Source organism: Xiphophorus maculatus, chromosome 1, assembly GCF_002775205.1.
Source record: "Xiphophorus maculatus strain JP 163 A chromosome 1, X_maculatus-5.0-male, whole genome shotgun sequence".
Taxonomy (NCBI): domain Eukaryota; kingdom Metazoa; phylum Chordata; class Actinopteri; order Cyprinodontiformes; family Poeciliidae; genus Xiphophorus; species Xiphophorus maculatus.
This window is the reverse complement of record NC_036443.1, coordinates 12565023-12580711: the sequence shown is the minus strand read 5'-3', so window position 1 is coordinate 12580711 and position 15689 is coordinate 12565023. Positions and strand designations below refer to the sequence as shown.

The 15689-nt window shown below is 37.9% G+C and overlaps 1 protein-coding gene across 1 annotated transcript in view; it reads left to right on the top strand.

Annotated features, from left to right (window-relative positions):
- Positions 1-6143: 6143 nt before the first annotated feature.
- Positions 6144-15689, top strand: part of casz1 (castor zinc finger 1) — a 215705-nt gene continuing 206159 nt past the window's right edge. The window contains exons 1-2 of the mRNA XM_023327638.1: positions 6144-6325; positions 7672-7737. The gene's annotated coding sequence lies outside the window, so the exon portion shown is untranslated. The remainder of the gene's footprint in view (positions 6326-7671; positions 7738-15689) is intronic.

Sequence of the window (15689 nt, the reverse complement as noted above, 5' to 3'; positions counted from 1 at the left end):
GCTTGGTAATACAGTGTTTTAGGTTACTGGAATGCATACAGTCGTGTTGTGGAAGCCGAAAGAAACCCACTGTTCTTACTATGAGTAGTTTGTGTCTGCAAAGCAGCAGGACTAGATGGCCTATGCTATGCGATTTTTGCTATGGTGCTATACATCACGAACAGATCACATCCTGATTTGCAGTACAGCTACTGAGCTGGAGTGGGGCTGTCTCCCCCTGAGTGAATCTTTATCACAAAAAGGAAGACATTTTAAACTTGTTGAAGTTATGTAAACTGTAAAATTCCCACCAATTTCATAAACAAATTTCTTGGAGACGGGTGATCCGAGAGCGCTGTTTGAGAGTGTGATTTGAGAGTGCAATTCAAAAGCGTGATTCGAGAGCATAGTTTTCTAAGAACAGTTATACCATGTTCCACATTTTTGTTTCAAATATTTGTGTTAACTAACTTCTATTTACTCAAAATAGAAGTAAATATTTCATCGTTACCTTTGTCTACTGATGAAGCAAAATACACGTCAAAATACACGTGAGCAACATCCTGTTAGTAGATGTAATCTATTATAGATACATAACAGCATTTTCTCACATTTAGGACATTATATTATTAATATATTATTGGAAGTAATTTTAAATTATTGGCTGTCAAAATTGATGTAGAACATGCTAAAGATAAGGTAGGTATGAATTGATGCATGGCTGGTATGAAAAGTCCTGCCAAAGAAGGTAGGGGGGAAAAAAACATCCAAACTGCATGTACCACAGGATAAAACTGAATTGTTTAACTAATTTAAGTTCCACATTATACTAAGCTCTTCTAATGAATTAATACTTATTTGTCTTTCCTAACAGAATGTCATGTGAGCAGTTTTTAATGTTTTGTAATCAGTCGTTCCAATGACAAAGGAGTCAGCAGGGCAGGGGTCGGTTGAGCACGCCCTTGAGGGCCACCTTATGAATAAACGGCTGGCGATAAATGGACTGGGTCATTACTGAATCAAGTGATCTGCAGAATAATCTATTGATTTTCTGGTCTTTCTTACTTCTTTATTATTCTGTATCATCGTATTGCAACATCAGGAGGAACTCACTGATGGATGGGGCGCTCGGACAACCGCAGTCACCATGGTTGGTTTCTTAAAGAATGCAGCAGAAGTTTAATAATGAAAATATACGGTGTGTTTTCTTATAAGGGATCTTTGAAATTCTTGATAACGTTTGCGTTTTGAAGGCCTCATCTGAACTGGATATACAAGTACTGTAATTACATACCATACAGTGACGGAAAAGAGATGAATTTATAAGAGAAGAACCTTCATAAATCTTTTTTTTTTTGTTATTTTTATTTTTTTGCTAAATTTTTTCAATTTACCTGTGCTCCCGTGTTAAAGGCTTTCTATTCACCGAGAGGTGTCCAGATTCTTTCAGAATATTTTAATCCTCTCAAAAATGTTTCCCATTAAAATTATTCAGCCTCAAATTTTATCCAGTTAGATGCTTTTGGGTTCACAAGATGTGCAAAAGTTTGTCAGGTACCCTGATATGAGAATGGAAATGTGACAGAATCATAGTAAAACAAACAAACAAACAAAAAAAAAATCCCCTAACACAACCAATGAACTGGGGAGTGGATCTTGATCCTTGAATCCTAAACCTTAGAGGAAGAGCTTAAGGCACTGTCTACCTTGTTAGTTGACTTTACTATCGATCCTCTTGATTCTTTATTATGTACAAGGGGACACATCACAAAACTGCTAATTGGCAATAATCTGTTTGTCAATAGTTCACGAGACTGCAGAATTTAGATAAGGAAAGTTCAAGTTTAAAATACATTATCACAGCCCCTCTATTCCTGTGGGTCTTGCTCCTGCAATAGCTTCAAGGAGTCTCATGCACAGAATAATTTACAGTAAATTATTGATGTAGGTAAGGTAGCCGAAAAGAGGAGGAGGAAAGAAAACAGACAGGAGGGACAGTGGAGTCATATAAACAAATAGCTAAAGTTTTAAGATGGAGCATGTGACGACTTCATTTTTTTACTTGTTTGAAGATAGTTTAAAGTTTTTAATTTTGTAATAATAATAATAATAAATCAAATAGCCACGTGTTCTGCAACAAATAATCTCTGAGAATAAAGGTGAAAGCCTTTTCTTATGACAAAAACGTTAAACCTTAGCTGAGTTTATTTTGTGTAGTGTCTGTTCGGTTCTTCCTGTGCCTGTACATGTTTTCTTTAGACACGTTGGTTTTCTGCTAAGTTCTATGGAATGTGTTATGTGTGAATGTGGGTGGTACGTAATCTGTTTGTCTATGTTACATCTGGTGTACATTGCTGACTTTTGCAGTGTCAAACCTTACTGAACTGTAGCTGGGACTGGCAGTAGTCATTCATGGCCCTGATTTGGATAAAGTGGATCAGGAAGATGAATAAATGGAGGACATCTTTTCTCCTTGCAGTGTCTTCAGCACTGTATTACTCAGAAAATGCCTGAGTTTAACATTACAGTCTGAAACAGGTAAAGCAATTTTTTTGTTTGTTTTACAAAATTTGATTTGAGTGAACTGAGCATTACCTGTGCTTTGGTAATGTGATGAGATGACGCACTGTATTTGGTTTATGAAAACAAAATGGGATTAAAAAAAACTACAAGCTTTTAGATTGTTATTTTTACAGATAGAGTAAATAGTTCACAATTCACAAATTACATTTTAAAAAGTTGCATTATGTAATGTAAATGTTTTTTCCAGGTTTGGCAAGTTCTGGTATTGTATTTTGTGCTGCTTTATCTCTGATTTCAAGGCACCTACAGCCTCCCAAAATACAATGAAAATGTTATATTTTGTGTGTCACAGCATTCAGGCTGTCTGTGTACATTTTAAAAAACATTAAAAATCTCTCCTAAGTGTAAAATTTAATTAAACTAAACATTTTAGATTTTTGGCTTGTGATGATTAAACACAGTCCAGACTAAGACTGAAATAGTCTGTAAAGTTTAGCAGATGCAAGTAGATGCTTACTTTACTAAGGGTTAGCCAATTGTGGTATTATCACGGAGCTTCTACAGCATTTATACATTGTTTCACTCTGTCATTGCTTCTTTTATTGTGTTTTTCAAAAGCTGTGGACTGTTAAATGGCATCTATTATGCAAAATTGTATTTTATTTGGACCAGTCAAAGAACTAAACAAACAAACAAAAACACTTTCAGCCACTTTTTTGCAATAAGTAAATGTTTTGTTGGTACCTAGCAACCCCAACTGAACCCTGCCCATCACCTACCCAAGCTGAGCTCTGTTCATTTCATTATTAGAAAACGAGAATATTTGATCAGCTGATTTTATGGCTGTATACGCTGTACAATGGCTGCTGGAAAAAGACAAGTGTTTGTTGTTGTATGCAATAAATATGTACCCATGAATTGTCCCAGTCAAGGAGAACGGATCTACTTGGTTTTATTTTAATTTTAATTGCATTGTCCCAGCCACACTCTCAAAGAAAATGGTAGTTTGCATGAATCACTTTACAACAAACTCTTGAAAACAACTGATAGCACACAGCAGGATTTACCAACAAATCTCGACTGGAGGAAAGTTCTGGCCCGACTGGCCAAGATCAAAACAAACCTTGATCATATTAAACAACTCCAACATCATAGGATGGTAGGTTATTTAAATACGATCCATTGTCACATTTGAACCATCATTACTGACACAGAAGCCAGAGATTGTTCACATAGGAAATGAAGGTAGACGCTATTCCACCATCAATACCCTTCCTGTGTGAAATATGTACAGTAGGTGGCAGGTTTGTTACTAACAAGACAGTTAAAGTTAATAAAACAGTGTATAAGGAATTTCAGTTTGAAATAACTATGCTTATTTAGATTCTCGAATTAGGGAGAAATGGAGCGGGAGATTGACAGACAGATAGGCGTAGTGTAGAGATGCAAGACCTGTACTTACCTGTCTTTTCTACAATCTACAATCTAAATAATGAAATTAGTTTTCTCTGCAGGGTGTCTCAGTTCTCCCTTAGGGATAGGGTGAAAAACGTAGTCATCCAGAAGGGACTCAGAGTAGAGCCACAGATTCTCCACATCGATAGGAGCCTGTTGAGGGGCTCGGGCTTCTTGTTAGGATGCCCTCTGGATGCTGCCCTGGTGAAATGTTCCAGGTACGTCCCACCTGGAGGAGACCCAAAGGATGACCCAGGACACTCTGGAGTTTCTCTGCTGGCCTGGGAACACCTTGAGATTCCCCTGGAGGAGAGCTCACCCAAGTGGCTCACCTACCTCCAGGGCCGGCCCAAGGCATAAGCAGCTGCTTAGGGCCCCAGGGCCTCTAGCCAAGATAAAGGTTTGTTTTACTGTGCATTGCTAATGCAATGTAATGTAAAAGATTAGTAAAGCTGCTAATAGAAAATTATCTTGATAGCGACCTGGAACGGTTCAGTTCAACAGCCAAACATTTATGCTCGGGTCTTTGTGTTTGTGTAAAACTGAGTTTAAACTTTAAATGAGTTGATTCTCGTGGTTACGGAAGAGGATTAGGGCCAACAACAACAACAAAAAAAATGAATTCTGACTTTAAAGTCAGAATTCAGAGATTAAAGTCAGAATTCGGAGATTAAAGTCAGAATTCGGAGTAACGCTTAAGAGAAATTAATTTAAACAAAGAATGTGATGAATATGTGTGTAGAGCTGCACCAGTTGCAGTTTCTGGCCGGTCCCTGGTTACTGATCTTTAAAAAACTTGACCTGCCCATTTTGATTTGGGCTGATATGATTTTTTTGTGTCTGAAATGTCGCTAAATATGGCAAGAAAGTCACTGAGTTGGCAACAGTGGGGGTGAATATTGTTAACTGCAAACATGCAGAGCTGATCTGTTGGGCCGGTCTGTCAGTCAGACCTCTCACTGTAGAGCAGAAAAGGACAGAGACTGATTTTTAAACCTTTGCTGACGAAGATAAGATTAGGGGATAAGATCAGCTTCACATATAACTATCAGCCAATCATGATCCCCCAAAATTAAGGAAATCGATGCCCAGAAATCAACTGGTTGATAAATCAGTTGGCCAATAAATGTATTCTATATTATACATGTATATAATGTAAACAGCACTGCCAGAGATGCAATAAGTTTATAGCAGATGTGTGAATAATCTAATGATCGGACTGCTGATTGCAGCCAGTCCACATTGCTAGCAGCACTGGAGGGCCCCAAAACTAAATTTCGCTTAGGGCCCATGGAGGCCTGCCTACCTCCCCTATTAAGCGGAAGACAATTAATGAATAGATATATTTTTTAGATTTTTTTCAATTAAATTTAATATATGACTTAGACTTAGACTGACTTTATTGTCATTTTGCATGCACAGGGTGTATACAGAACGAAATTTCGTTGCATACGGCTCAGGACAATGTTTTGAGCTTTCAATGTTGTGAGGTTACTCCAGAATAAAATAAAATACAGTATAAAATATGAATATAAATCTAAATATATATATGCAACATACAGCAAATATATATATGCTGTATGTTGTACATTTCTTAAAAATCATTTATCAAGTACGTGTGCTCATGCCAATATAAAAATCTGGGCTGACATTACCCAGATCAAACTCTTCTAATAATTGCTGACCAGATGTTTGCATGTCTCCACTGGTATTTTGACAATTTATCTTCAGTGATGAGCTCCAAGTCTTTGACGTTGGAAGCCCACATTGCCATCACCCTGATATTTGGCTCATTTTGTTAAAGTTACTCTTCGACAGACAATAAGGATTGAAATATGACTTAAAACCTAAATCTGGTGGGGGCATTTTGGACCTAGTATAATACCTAGTCCAATTTTATTCTTACCTCTGTCACATTAGGTTTAAAGTAATATTTAAATTTATTAAAAGGGAAAAAAAAAATAATTTATTGAGCTGAACATGTGTTTCTCGAGGATTTTGTGATAGAGGACCTAAAAATAAATATTAATAGTGACTGAATCCAATAAGGTTTTAGTAGAAAGTGCCTTTCCTGAGTTGCAAAGCCAAGTTGACGGACACCTTTAGACTCCAGTTCAGGTTTTCTGAGCAACACTTTGAAGACCGACAAATTCAATTAAAGGACTCCTCTTCCCACTTGGAGCCGGTCTCCAGGGCAGATCTTCCGGGCGACTTGCCCCGTAAGAAATTAGAAAATGCTACAATAAAACCCTAAAAAACCCCCAGAAAATTATGTGGGAAGTTTTTTTTCCTTTTTTAATGAACGGCCAAGAGCTGAACACCGTAACCACACACGTCCCTTTAACTGGAAGTCAGCGAAGTAGCGCAGGTAAGAGAGTTTCCCTTTTCCTCTCAACTACTCTCCACGCTCATTTCATTTCCAAACACACGCTTCCGCAGCAAATGACATCAAAGTGTGTCGGTGTCCAGCAGTGACAGGGACATTTAGACATACGAAGGAGTGTGCAACATTATATGGTTGTAAGACCTGTCGGTAAACCCGGTCCGTGTCTCGCTAGAGCGGCAGCGCCGACCGCAGCAGCAGCCGGTCTGGAGCGACTCATCCAGCCTGAGGAAACACACTGCACGGCTGGAAATACAGCCACACGAATAAACTTTAATAATTCACAATAAGAGGAAAGTCAGAGCTCTTAGAGAATGGAGGGCAACTGGAGGTGAACTGTCCCGCTTCGAAGCTAAAAACAAAAACAGCCAACTTTTTACGCTCAAGTCGAGGCGCTCCTCCTCTATGAAATGTAAATATAAGACAAGAAGAAATAAAACACACATGCTGCCCCTTATTTGTTATTCTGCGTATTGTTGCTTTGGCCGCATACTTCTCCAAAAAACTGAAAATAGAAAAAAAAAAAGAGAGACTTTTATTGGTGCGCCGAAAGTCACAGTTTTAGTCGAAACTCTTTTGGTTTTCTCCAAACAGGTAGTAAAAACTTAGCAGAGTGTCATTTACTGTAAATAGAGGAACTTCTAAAAATGCAATCAATTTTCAAAACCCGAATAGCGGAAGTTAAGCTGATAAAAATGGTTGTCTTTACAGTTTCTTTTTATTTACATTTTGTGCAACTGAGACTAAAGCTTTAAATATAAAATATAACTGACTGATATAAATTAATAATTGCTAAAATGTTTTATACAAAATGCTGTGTAAACCTCATTCGTTTCTGATGCTGGTCACTATTTCCAATAGAGCTCCAGCCCCCAGTGACAGACAGTTTTTCTGACTTCCATCTGCTGAAGAAAAAAAAAAACTCTTATCAGAGCTCTCTGCATGTTTGCTTAGTTTAGATCTGTACAAAACACCTTTTTGATCTGAGATGTAATTTAACATGCCTCTGTAAAGACATCACCATTTGTTCTCTTGTGCATTTATAAATTTCTTCTGTATGCTTTCTTGTGTTTATTATTATTATTATTAATACTCATAATAATAATAAACACTGGATACGAATGAGTACAAGAATAGATCACTGGCACTTTAAGCCCGGATTTCTCATATTCTCGCCGGATCCTTCTCCTTTGCTAATTATTGTGTTGTTTTCAGAGCAAATATGTCATATCCATGGCGACCAGGCAGGTTTATTGTCTCTCCTGTGCAATAGCTCACAAAAGTAATTAATTACCCTTTTTCCCTTTCCCTCTTGTCTTTGGTTTAAGCAGATCAGGGGAGGAAGATGGAAAGCCATCTTTCATATTAAAAATGCCACTGCTATTATACAACTAAAGGTAAACAAAAGTTTTTTTTCCCTGCTTTTCAGCTTCTGATGTCCCTTTCATGCCATAATTTATTATTATTATGCTTTTTTCTTTCGTCCTTTCTTTTTCTTTTTTTTTTTTTACAAATCACTTGAAAACAGATCATTTTCTCATGTAAAAAAGATGCATTTATGCGTGCACTCTGCGCTTTTGAAGTATTTTTTTTCATTGTATCCTTGCGATGCAGCAGCTGTTCAGCCTAACTGTTGCAGATGTATTCATGCATGCAGAGCGAGCACACACTTGGCACTTTACACAGGCACGCTTAAAAAAAACACATGTTTAGACATGAAATCAGCTTGCATTTTGTGTGTTTTTTTGAATAGAAACCATTAGCCAGTCTAAAGGTAAGTTTGTTCTGGTGATGTCTTTTATTTTTTGAGGTCACCAAAATATAATACCCAACAGCAGGTGACCCCTGCAGGGGACACAAAAGTGCTGCTCAGTGCTTCGGAAGGGGTATTGTAGATGCACTTTTTATGTGCTTTGTACAAACAGAGCTGCAAAGTGACTAAGTTTGAGGAGTTTCCAGCTCCTCGTCCCTCAGTGTAACCCTCGGCTGTGATGGCACGTGTCTGCTGTGCGAAGGTCCATCTCTAGCTGGACACCAGCCAGCCTTCACTGTCAGCCCCTATGGTACAAGTTCTCATCTCTCTGCGACTCTGATGAGACGCTGCAGCATCCATCTGTCAAACATGCTGCCCCTCATTCGCTTTCTCCCTCTGCCTCCCTTTCAGCAGATAAGTCAGTCAAAGCCCTTACAATCAACTTGTTAAGGTTTCACGAGTCTTAATTGGATCCAGAGATGCACTGTTCAGAATCTTGTGGCCGATTTCAAATCATTGGCTGTTTCTTAGTCTTAGCCTGCTGATTTGGATTTTTGGCTCATTGTGGTTTCCCTTTAGGAACTACAACATAGGAAGATATCGGGGAAAAATTCAAAACTTTTGTCTGGTATTTCTGATGTAAGTGGTTAATAATTGTATTAGGAGAAGCTGCAGCATCACATTGTGAGCATGTAGGAGTGGTTACTGTAAAAAGCTTTACTTATTTTAAAACAAAAATAATATTAATTTCTTTCTCAAATTGTTTAAGGAAATTTCAACATGAAACTAGGGTCTAAGTGACTAACACATTTTTAAGTGACTAACACATTTGGTGCTGTTGGATTGATTAAACAGCAGTCTCAAACTAATCTAGCGTTGCGATTTCCAAAAAGGCTGATTAAAAATCCAAACTGTTCTGAAATAGAAGTTGAAGGCTCGAAAAGATAAAACATCAAATTTTCTGTAAGACGTCCGTCCTTCCTGTTATCTGTACAGGAAGTTTAGTGTCACACACACTATTTAAACACAAATCAACATCATGCCATGAAATGCTTGCTTCCCTTTACTGTAAATGAATATCAAGTGATAAGCATCACTTAAAAGAAAACTACAAATGTAGTAAAAAGTATGTGATTGTACACTTTAAATCAGAGTCCATTTTAAAGGAGGGGATGGGGACGGTTAAAAAAACCCCAGAAGTTTGAGGTTAGAGCTGTTACTCTTCATCTGCTTCCCTTTTTTCAGCTCCTGACATGTCTACCTCTGACCTCATTCCCAAACGCCTCACTCACACTCAAAACGGCTAACATTGAGCCTTCATCCTTCAGTGTCAGCATCCACTCCGAAGAGTGTTGTTAATTCCACATTCTTACATGCATTTGGGTCTGGTGAGTTCACTGACTGGATAAAGATCTGATCTGATTTGATCCTTTTGACTTTAAGGTAATCTGTCTCTTAAACAGACTGCGGTTGCTGCCTGTGGGGGTAGCTAAACTGGGTTAGGACCTCGCCGTTTAAACGACGTACAATCCAACATTTCTATTGCTTGCAGCCTGATCAGTCAGTTAAATGCCTCATGTCTCATAAGTACCCATCTGCATCTGTCAGGGGGTGTGTAGAATTAAGCCCGTGTGTATTCCTCTTCTGTTTGACCTTGGCTGTGGACCTCCGGTCTTTGATGTCAAATAAGCATCAGTAATCCCTAGTGGCATTTGACAGGCTTCAGGAGCCATTACTTTTGTTTCCCCAGCACATAAGCTTCATCAATTGCCCTCAGTGTAATGATTTTGTATACAAATTTCCGTCGCCTGAACTCATAGTGTTTTCCCGGCAAAAGTATACAGCCTCCAACACGTACGGTTATACTAGCACAAATAGCGCACATGTTTTTTTAATCATCATTATTGTTTTGATTTTAGTGCTGAGGAAATGTCCTTTTTGCATGCTTGATCAGCCAGTAGAGAAATCCAATATAATGGAGGTTCAAGGTGAATTGCATCCCTTACATCGAATCCCACCCCACCACCTCCCAATCCTCTCTCCCCGCTTCGACTCAAGGAATATTCCAAAGCGAAATAAACAAATCACACAGACAACAGTAATATAGGGTTGATTTTGAAGGCATGAAATAAGTATCGATTAAATCCTGCAGTTCATAGATGAAAATGGCCCTTTTGGTGATTTGTCCTGAGTCCTCTCAATACGCTGAAGGAAGAGACAAACAGAGGAGAGAGACTGGAGAGAAAGAGAAATGAGCCAAGTGAGAAACAGAAAGAAGAGCTTTTGCAGACTTAAGAAAGAAACAAGCTTCCCCTTTCCGAGCTCATTATCATTCTTAATAAGTCTTAAGGAAAGTAGACGCGTTGAGAGTAAATGCACGGTAATCCTTACACCGGCCAAGGTTAGCAGGGACATCAATGCGCACGCACCGTTTCCAGCTGGCCACTTTGGGACAGGACAGGGATCGCAGTAAAGGATGGATGTTCAAGGAGAAAGTGGGGACGTTTAGACGGTGTGTAAAGGTTAGGAGCCCTTTACCCCAGCTTTTAGCTTTTCCTCGACTCTGCCACATGGCATTTAATGAGCAAACAAATCTGCATATCAGTGAAAAACAGCAATATTTGGCCATTAGACTGGTAGCAATATGTAATAATTCAGGTGAAGAACTGGAAAGGTGAGAAATGTGATGTCTGATGACTAAAAATATTTATACAGACTAACTGTTACTGCAGTGTATGTCTGGCTCAGTGATTTTTGGGAGTGGTCCAGAAGCAAGCCTTTAAATGAATTCAATAAACTGGTGACCAATTAAGTCATTTAACAAATTGCCAGTTACTTGTAGTGGTTGTTCAGCCATGTTGCTTTAATGGAAATCCGATGGAGTATACTGCACTAAGTTTACAGTTCAGTGTTGTCTAACAGCACTGTTATTAATATTAAAGTATTTCTATTTGTTAATCAAATGAATCCTGGGAAAGAATGTTAGTCTTCTGTAGTGAACAAGGATCGTATTTGTGAATGAGGCTGGTCATCTTTACTATTATTGAGTGTAAAATGTATTACATTTCTGACAAAGAGTGCAACTTTATGTCTACGCACAAATATAAAAGACAGAAAAAGCAGGGTTTTTTTTGTTTGTTTTTTATTTTATTTTTTTTGCCAAAGCATGAATGAAAAACAGCAAGAATATCAGGCTTTCCCAGTTTGAAAATACACATGTGCAAAGCTTCATGTAAATACAAAAGCAAATTTTGAATGCAGAACTTTGGTGAATGAGACACCCTTTGTCAAATATAAATAGGGAATCTCTTGCTTGGTTGTACAGACAAATAACAGGCATTTCTTGTTTGAAATATTTAGCAAATTTATAGTCTGTCTGTGGTATAATGTAAAATAACAGTCCATTTCCTTTGACCACCTTGAAAAGGAGGGCTGAAACTAAATAATTTGACACATCCTCCAAGCCACATTGAACACAATCATAAAACCTGTTGACAACAAAGTACATACAAATATCACATTGACTGAAGAGATAATGAAAATCCACACAGCAGAGGCCCCTGGGTACTTTTCACTACCATTTCTGTCCTGAAACAATCTGAACAGGTTCTGAAACTTTTGAACAAATATCCAGAATGAATTAATTATTTGAACATGCTTGAGGTGGTTTTGGTGAAGGATTTAAGCTTAACCAAAGACATTTTTATAAAACACTGCCCAGTAGTTCTACTGGATTGGACAGTTGTTGGATTAATGTTTTACTTTGTTTTCTCTATAGATAGCATGGAGACAACAGAGCTGGCTATATTACGCGCAGCATCAATAGCAGCTTTCACACAAAAAACCCCTGCAAGGTCTCTTGGTAGATACATTAATAATACTGAGTCGTCTCTGGGATACTTCACATTTGCTCTCGATACTCCTTGCGGTTTTTCTTTACTCTAATGTTGCTCTGACTGCAGTCTCAATTTGTCCACTCGGTATCCTGTGAGTGGATAGGTGTTTGAATGTGGAATATTCCTCTGGAGTGAAAACATAGTACTTTTCCAGTATTACAACTTTGGTTTTGGAGGGTTTTGAAATAGTTCTTGTTTTTTGTTAACACAGACTATTTTCAAATCAATTGTCATTTGATTTGAAAAGGAAATTAGTTTAAACTCCCTCTTTCTTATTATCCATTTTTTGTCACCTACAATGTAAAGATGTTCTTCTAAGGATGACATGGATTTTAAGTGTTTTTCTATAAGTTGGGATTTGAAAACCTTCTTCTGGATGTCATCAACTATTGGTTCCAAGCAATAACATAAGTTGAAAATTAACCTGAAATAATGTGGAAAATTAACCTGTAAATTAAAGACCCCAAAAGAATGGCAAAAATAATTTTAAAGAGTTTTTACTGAAAAAAAAAACTGAGATAAATGAACAAATGCTTTTATAAACAGTGCTAATGTTGTTCTGCTTTGGATTTATTGCTAATACAGATCCCGGACAGCAAGTAGACTTCTCAGACACTGGAAAAAAATAATCAGTCAATGATCAGTCTTGATCAATCTAATTGGGCCAGTCATCTTTATTGTTGGTTTTACGTGTCACTCAGTCCATGACTCTCTGGCTTTTCCTCCTCAGTGTAGGAATTAGAAAAGCTTACAGAAGTTACCCCATTGTGAGGTCAGCAGTTGTTGATCACAAAAAAGTTGTGTAAAAACTAACTCGTATTAGTTTTTTAAACGCTCTTATTTTGGTTCGTAGAGAAAGACAGTTCCAAAACATTACATAAGAATATTTAACTGAATGCAAAAAGAAGTCTACTGTAATTCAACATCCACACATGCTTTGCAATGTGTTAAGGTTGGAAACTCAGGAATGTAAGTATTTCAAAAACTTGCTTAGGTTTAAACTAGCAGAATGGTAATTGGTTTAAAATAGGAAATCCTTTGACATGTATCAGTTCTAAAAAAAATTTGATCATAACAACGTAGCATCGTCTAGAAGATAAAATACGATTTAAACTCAATCAAAAATCTTAATTAATGGTTCATGCACAGTTCTGCTCAGAGAGAGTGATCGGTGTAAAAAGTCAGATTTGTAAGTGGTTTATGAAGCTGCAGTTGTAAAGTTTAATTTTCAAAGAAAATCAAGGAAACCTAAGAGCATTTGTTTTGAGTTTTATTCTCAACGTTAAAGACTGGGCAGCAGAATGTTTTCAACTTGTCCAGGTTGTTTGAATACCGTGGCATCAGTTTTTCAGTTCAATCCTACATTTTAGATGTTTTACACACTTAATCTTGTCTGTCACGTTATAAAGAACAGTGACCTATAGAAGCAAGTCTACATCACGATTCTTCCTATTTAACTCAATTTTGGTTGCGGCTATGTTGGCAACCCACCCCTTTCACCTCTTCGCCAACCATCCTCGACCCTCTGGGGAGCCTTGGAAGACAAGAGAGCCATCGCCATGGTGATGTGAACACAGATCTCACATACACCGGTCCATTGTGACTGGCGTGCGTTGAGGTGAGAGGGAACAAAATGTCACAGCAACAGGTTTTTTTTTTTTTTGTGTGTTTTTGTTTTTGCCGCAGTTCCCAGAGGAAATTTGCTCAGATACGTGTTCTTGGTTGCACCGGAGAGACTGTGGGATTTAAGGAAACAAGCTCACTGGGGAAACATGGAAAGAAACTCCAAATATGTATTTCTGATTCTTTGAAAACAGTCTTGTGCTTTATTAAGTGAATGCCACATCACAGTTTCCTTTGCAGTGTATGGGGGGGTTAATTTGAGGTAGTCATTGTACGGTTAACTTAAGTGATAATCAGTAATCTCTGTATATTTTGTTAGTTTACTGTTGGTGAAGTAAAGCTACAAAAAATTATATAAAAAGTTCTTGTTATCGTGGATCTTCTTTTGAAATTGTGAATATATCATTTTGATCTAACTATAGATTTGTGCATATTGACCATACTCTATATAAAATTAAGTGAAAATCCTACAAGGAGGGTGTTACATTCAGCTCAGAAGATGTAACGTTGAGTTCAAGAGGACAGGATTTTAGCAACATTATTTTTTAAAAATAAACATTTTGAGGAGGTTTGAGGGGGCCGCAAGTACAGTAAAGGGTTAGCGTTTTACACATTACAAACTTTTTAAGAGACTTTAATCTCTTTAGAATAGTTCAGTCCAGATTTAACTATTCTATCTATTGATATTCCTATGCTGGGTTTATACTAGTTTTTTCAACAAATAAGTTATCTAAATTTCACGTGGTTTTATATAATCCCTGTTCAATGAAGAATTCTTCAGTTCAGGTTTAAAATGCACAAATTGTTGTTGAAAAGATAGTCTTTAATATTTTTGTTTCAATGGGTTAGCAATATGTAGAATGTATTGTATATTTAATTGTGATAGATAACTTTAAGGTAGTAATAATAGTCATCTTTAAGTGAAGATGCTTATGGTGTTAAATATTAAACTAGTTAGCAACACCGGGAATTTGACAAGCTGGTAATTTTGGCTTGGTTGTTTGCTCTAGTAGCAAGCCTGCAGTCTGCTGCTGTTCTTTTAAAACTTTATCTCAATAAGAGTGATGGGTGGCAGCCCTTTAATTTCCACATGATGAACATTCACTTTTGTTGATACAAGAAATTATTCAAACTGCTTAGTCTGTCTTTTCTGTAATCCAGGTCAGCCTGTTTAAGCCAGCTAACTTGCAGTATTCACAACAGATGGGGAAGAGGGATGGTGTGCTCTTCTATGGTCTGTCCAGCTGAAGAGAATCCTTTAATTTCGTTATTTCTGCTTATATCTCATGAAAGAACTTTAAACTGATGGAGGATTTTTGTAGTTTTAAAGCTATGCGTTTTAAAAACCTGTCCTCTTCAGATGTTATGAAGGCAGAATGTTGAAGGGTCCTTATGTTTCTGCCGCTGCATCTCGTGACTAGCTGATGGTAATTCCCTCCGAGCAATAAGTTGATAGTGCTCTTTGATCTGCCGCGGTCCTTGCAGCATGCTATTGGCTGCCCACCTTGAAGATAGAAGGCTCTTATAGGTAATGTGGCACTGAAAAGGTGGAGCAGCTTTTGCCCTCAACCCCAGGGTAGATGTGGGCTTTGTCCTGTGACAGATTCAGGGTTGCCCTCCGTCTCAGAGGTTGTGAGGAAGAGGTCAGCCTGTGCCAGAGGCCCCAGGGGGGACTTCATACTCCCAACCCTAACGTCTGGTGTAATGTCTAGGCCTCCTGCACTCTGCTCATATGTTGAAAAAAATAATATTGAAGAACCACAATCATCATTTTTATTTTGGTTTTGGGATCACTGCCGAGTGCCGGATACTGGAACTCTCAATTTGACCTGTTTTAATATTCAAGAGCCTCAAGTCTCATTAATATTTGTTGATACATAAGCCTTAGCAGTCAGGTCTTTTTATGCCAAGTCTGTAAGAGGCTGCTATCTTTGTTCCCTGAGCAGATGCAAAGGTGGAGGTCCTGAGAGATCCTTTTATGTTTGGAGACCTCTCCTTGCTCCTTTAACTGCGACCTTAACCACATCACTGCTCCGTCTCAATCAGCTCTCCGCTGTAATCCCACTTCACAATTCCT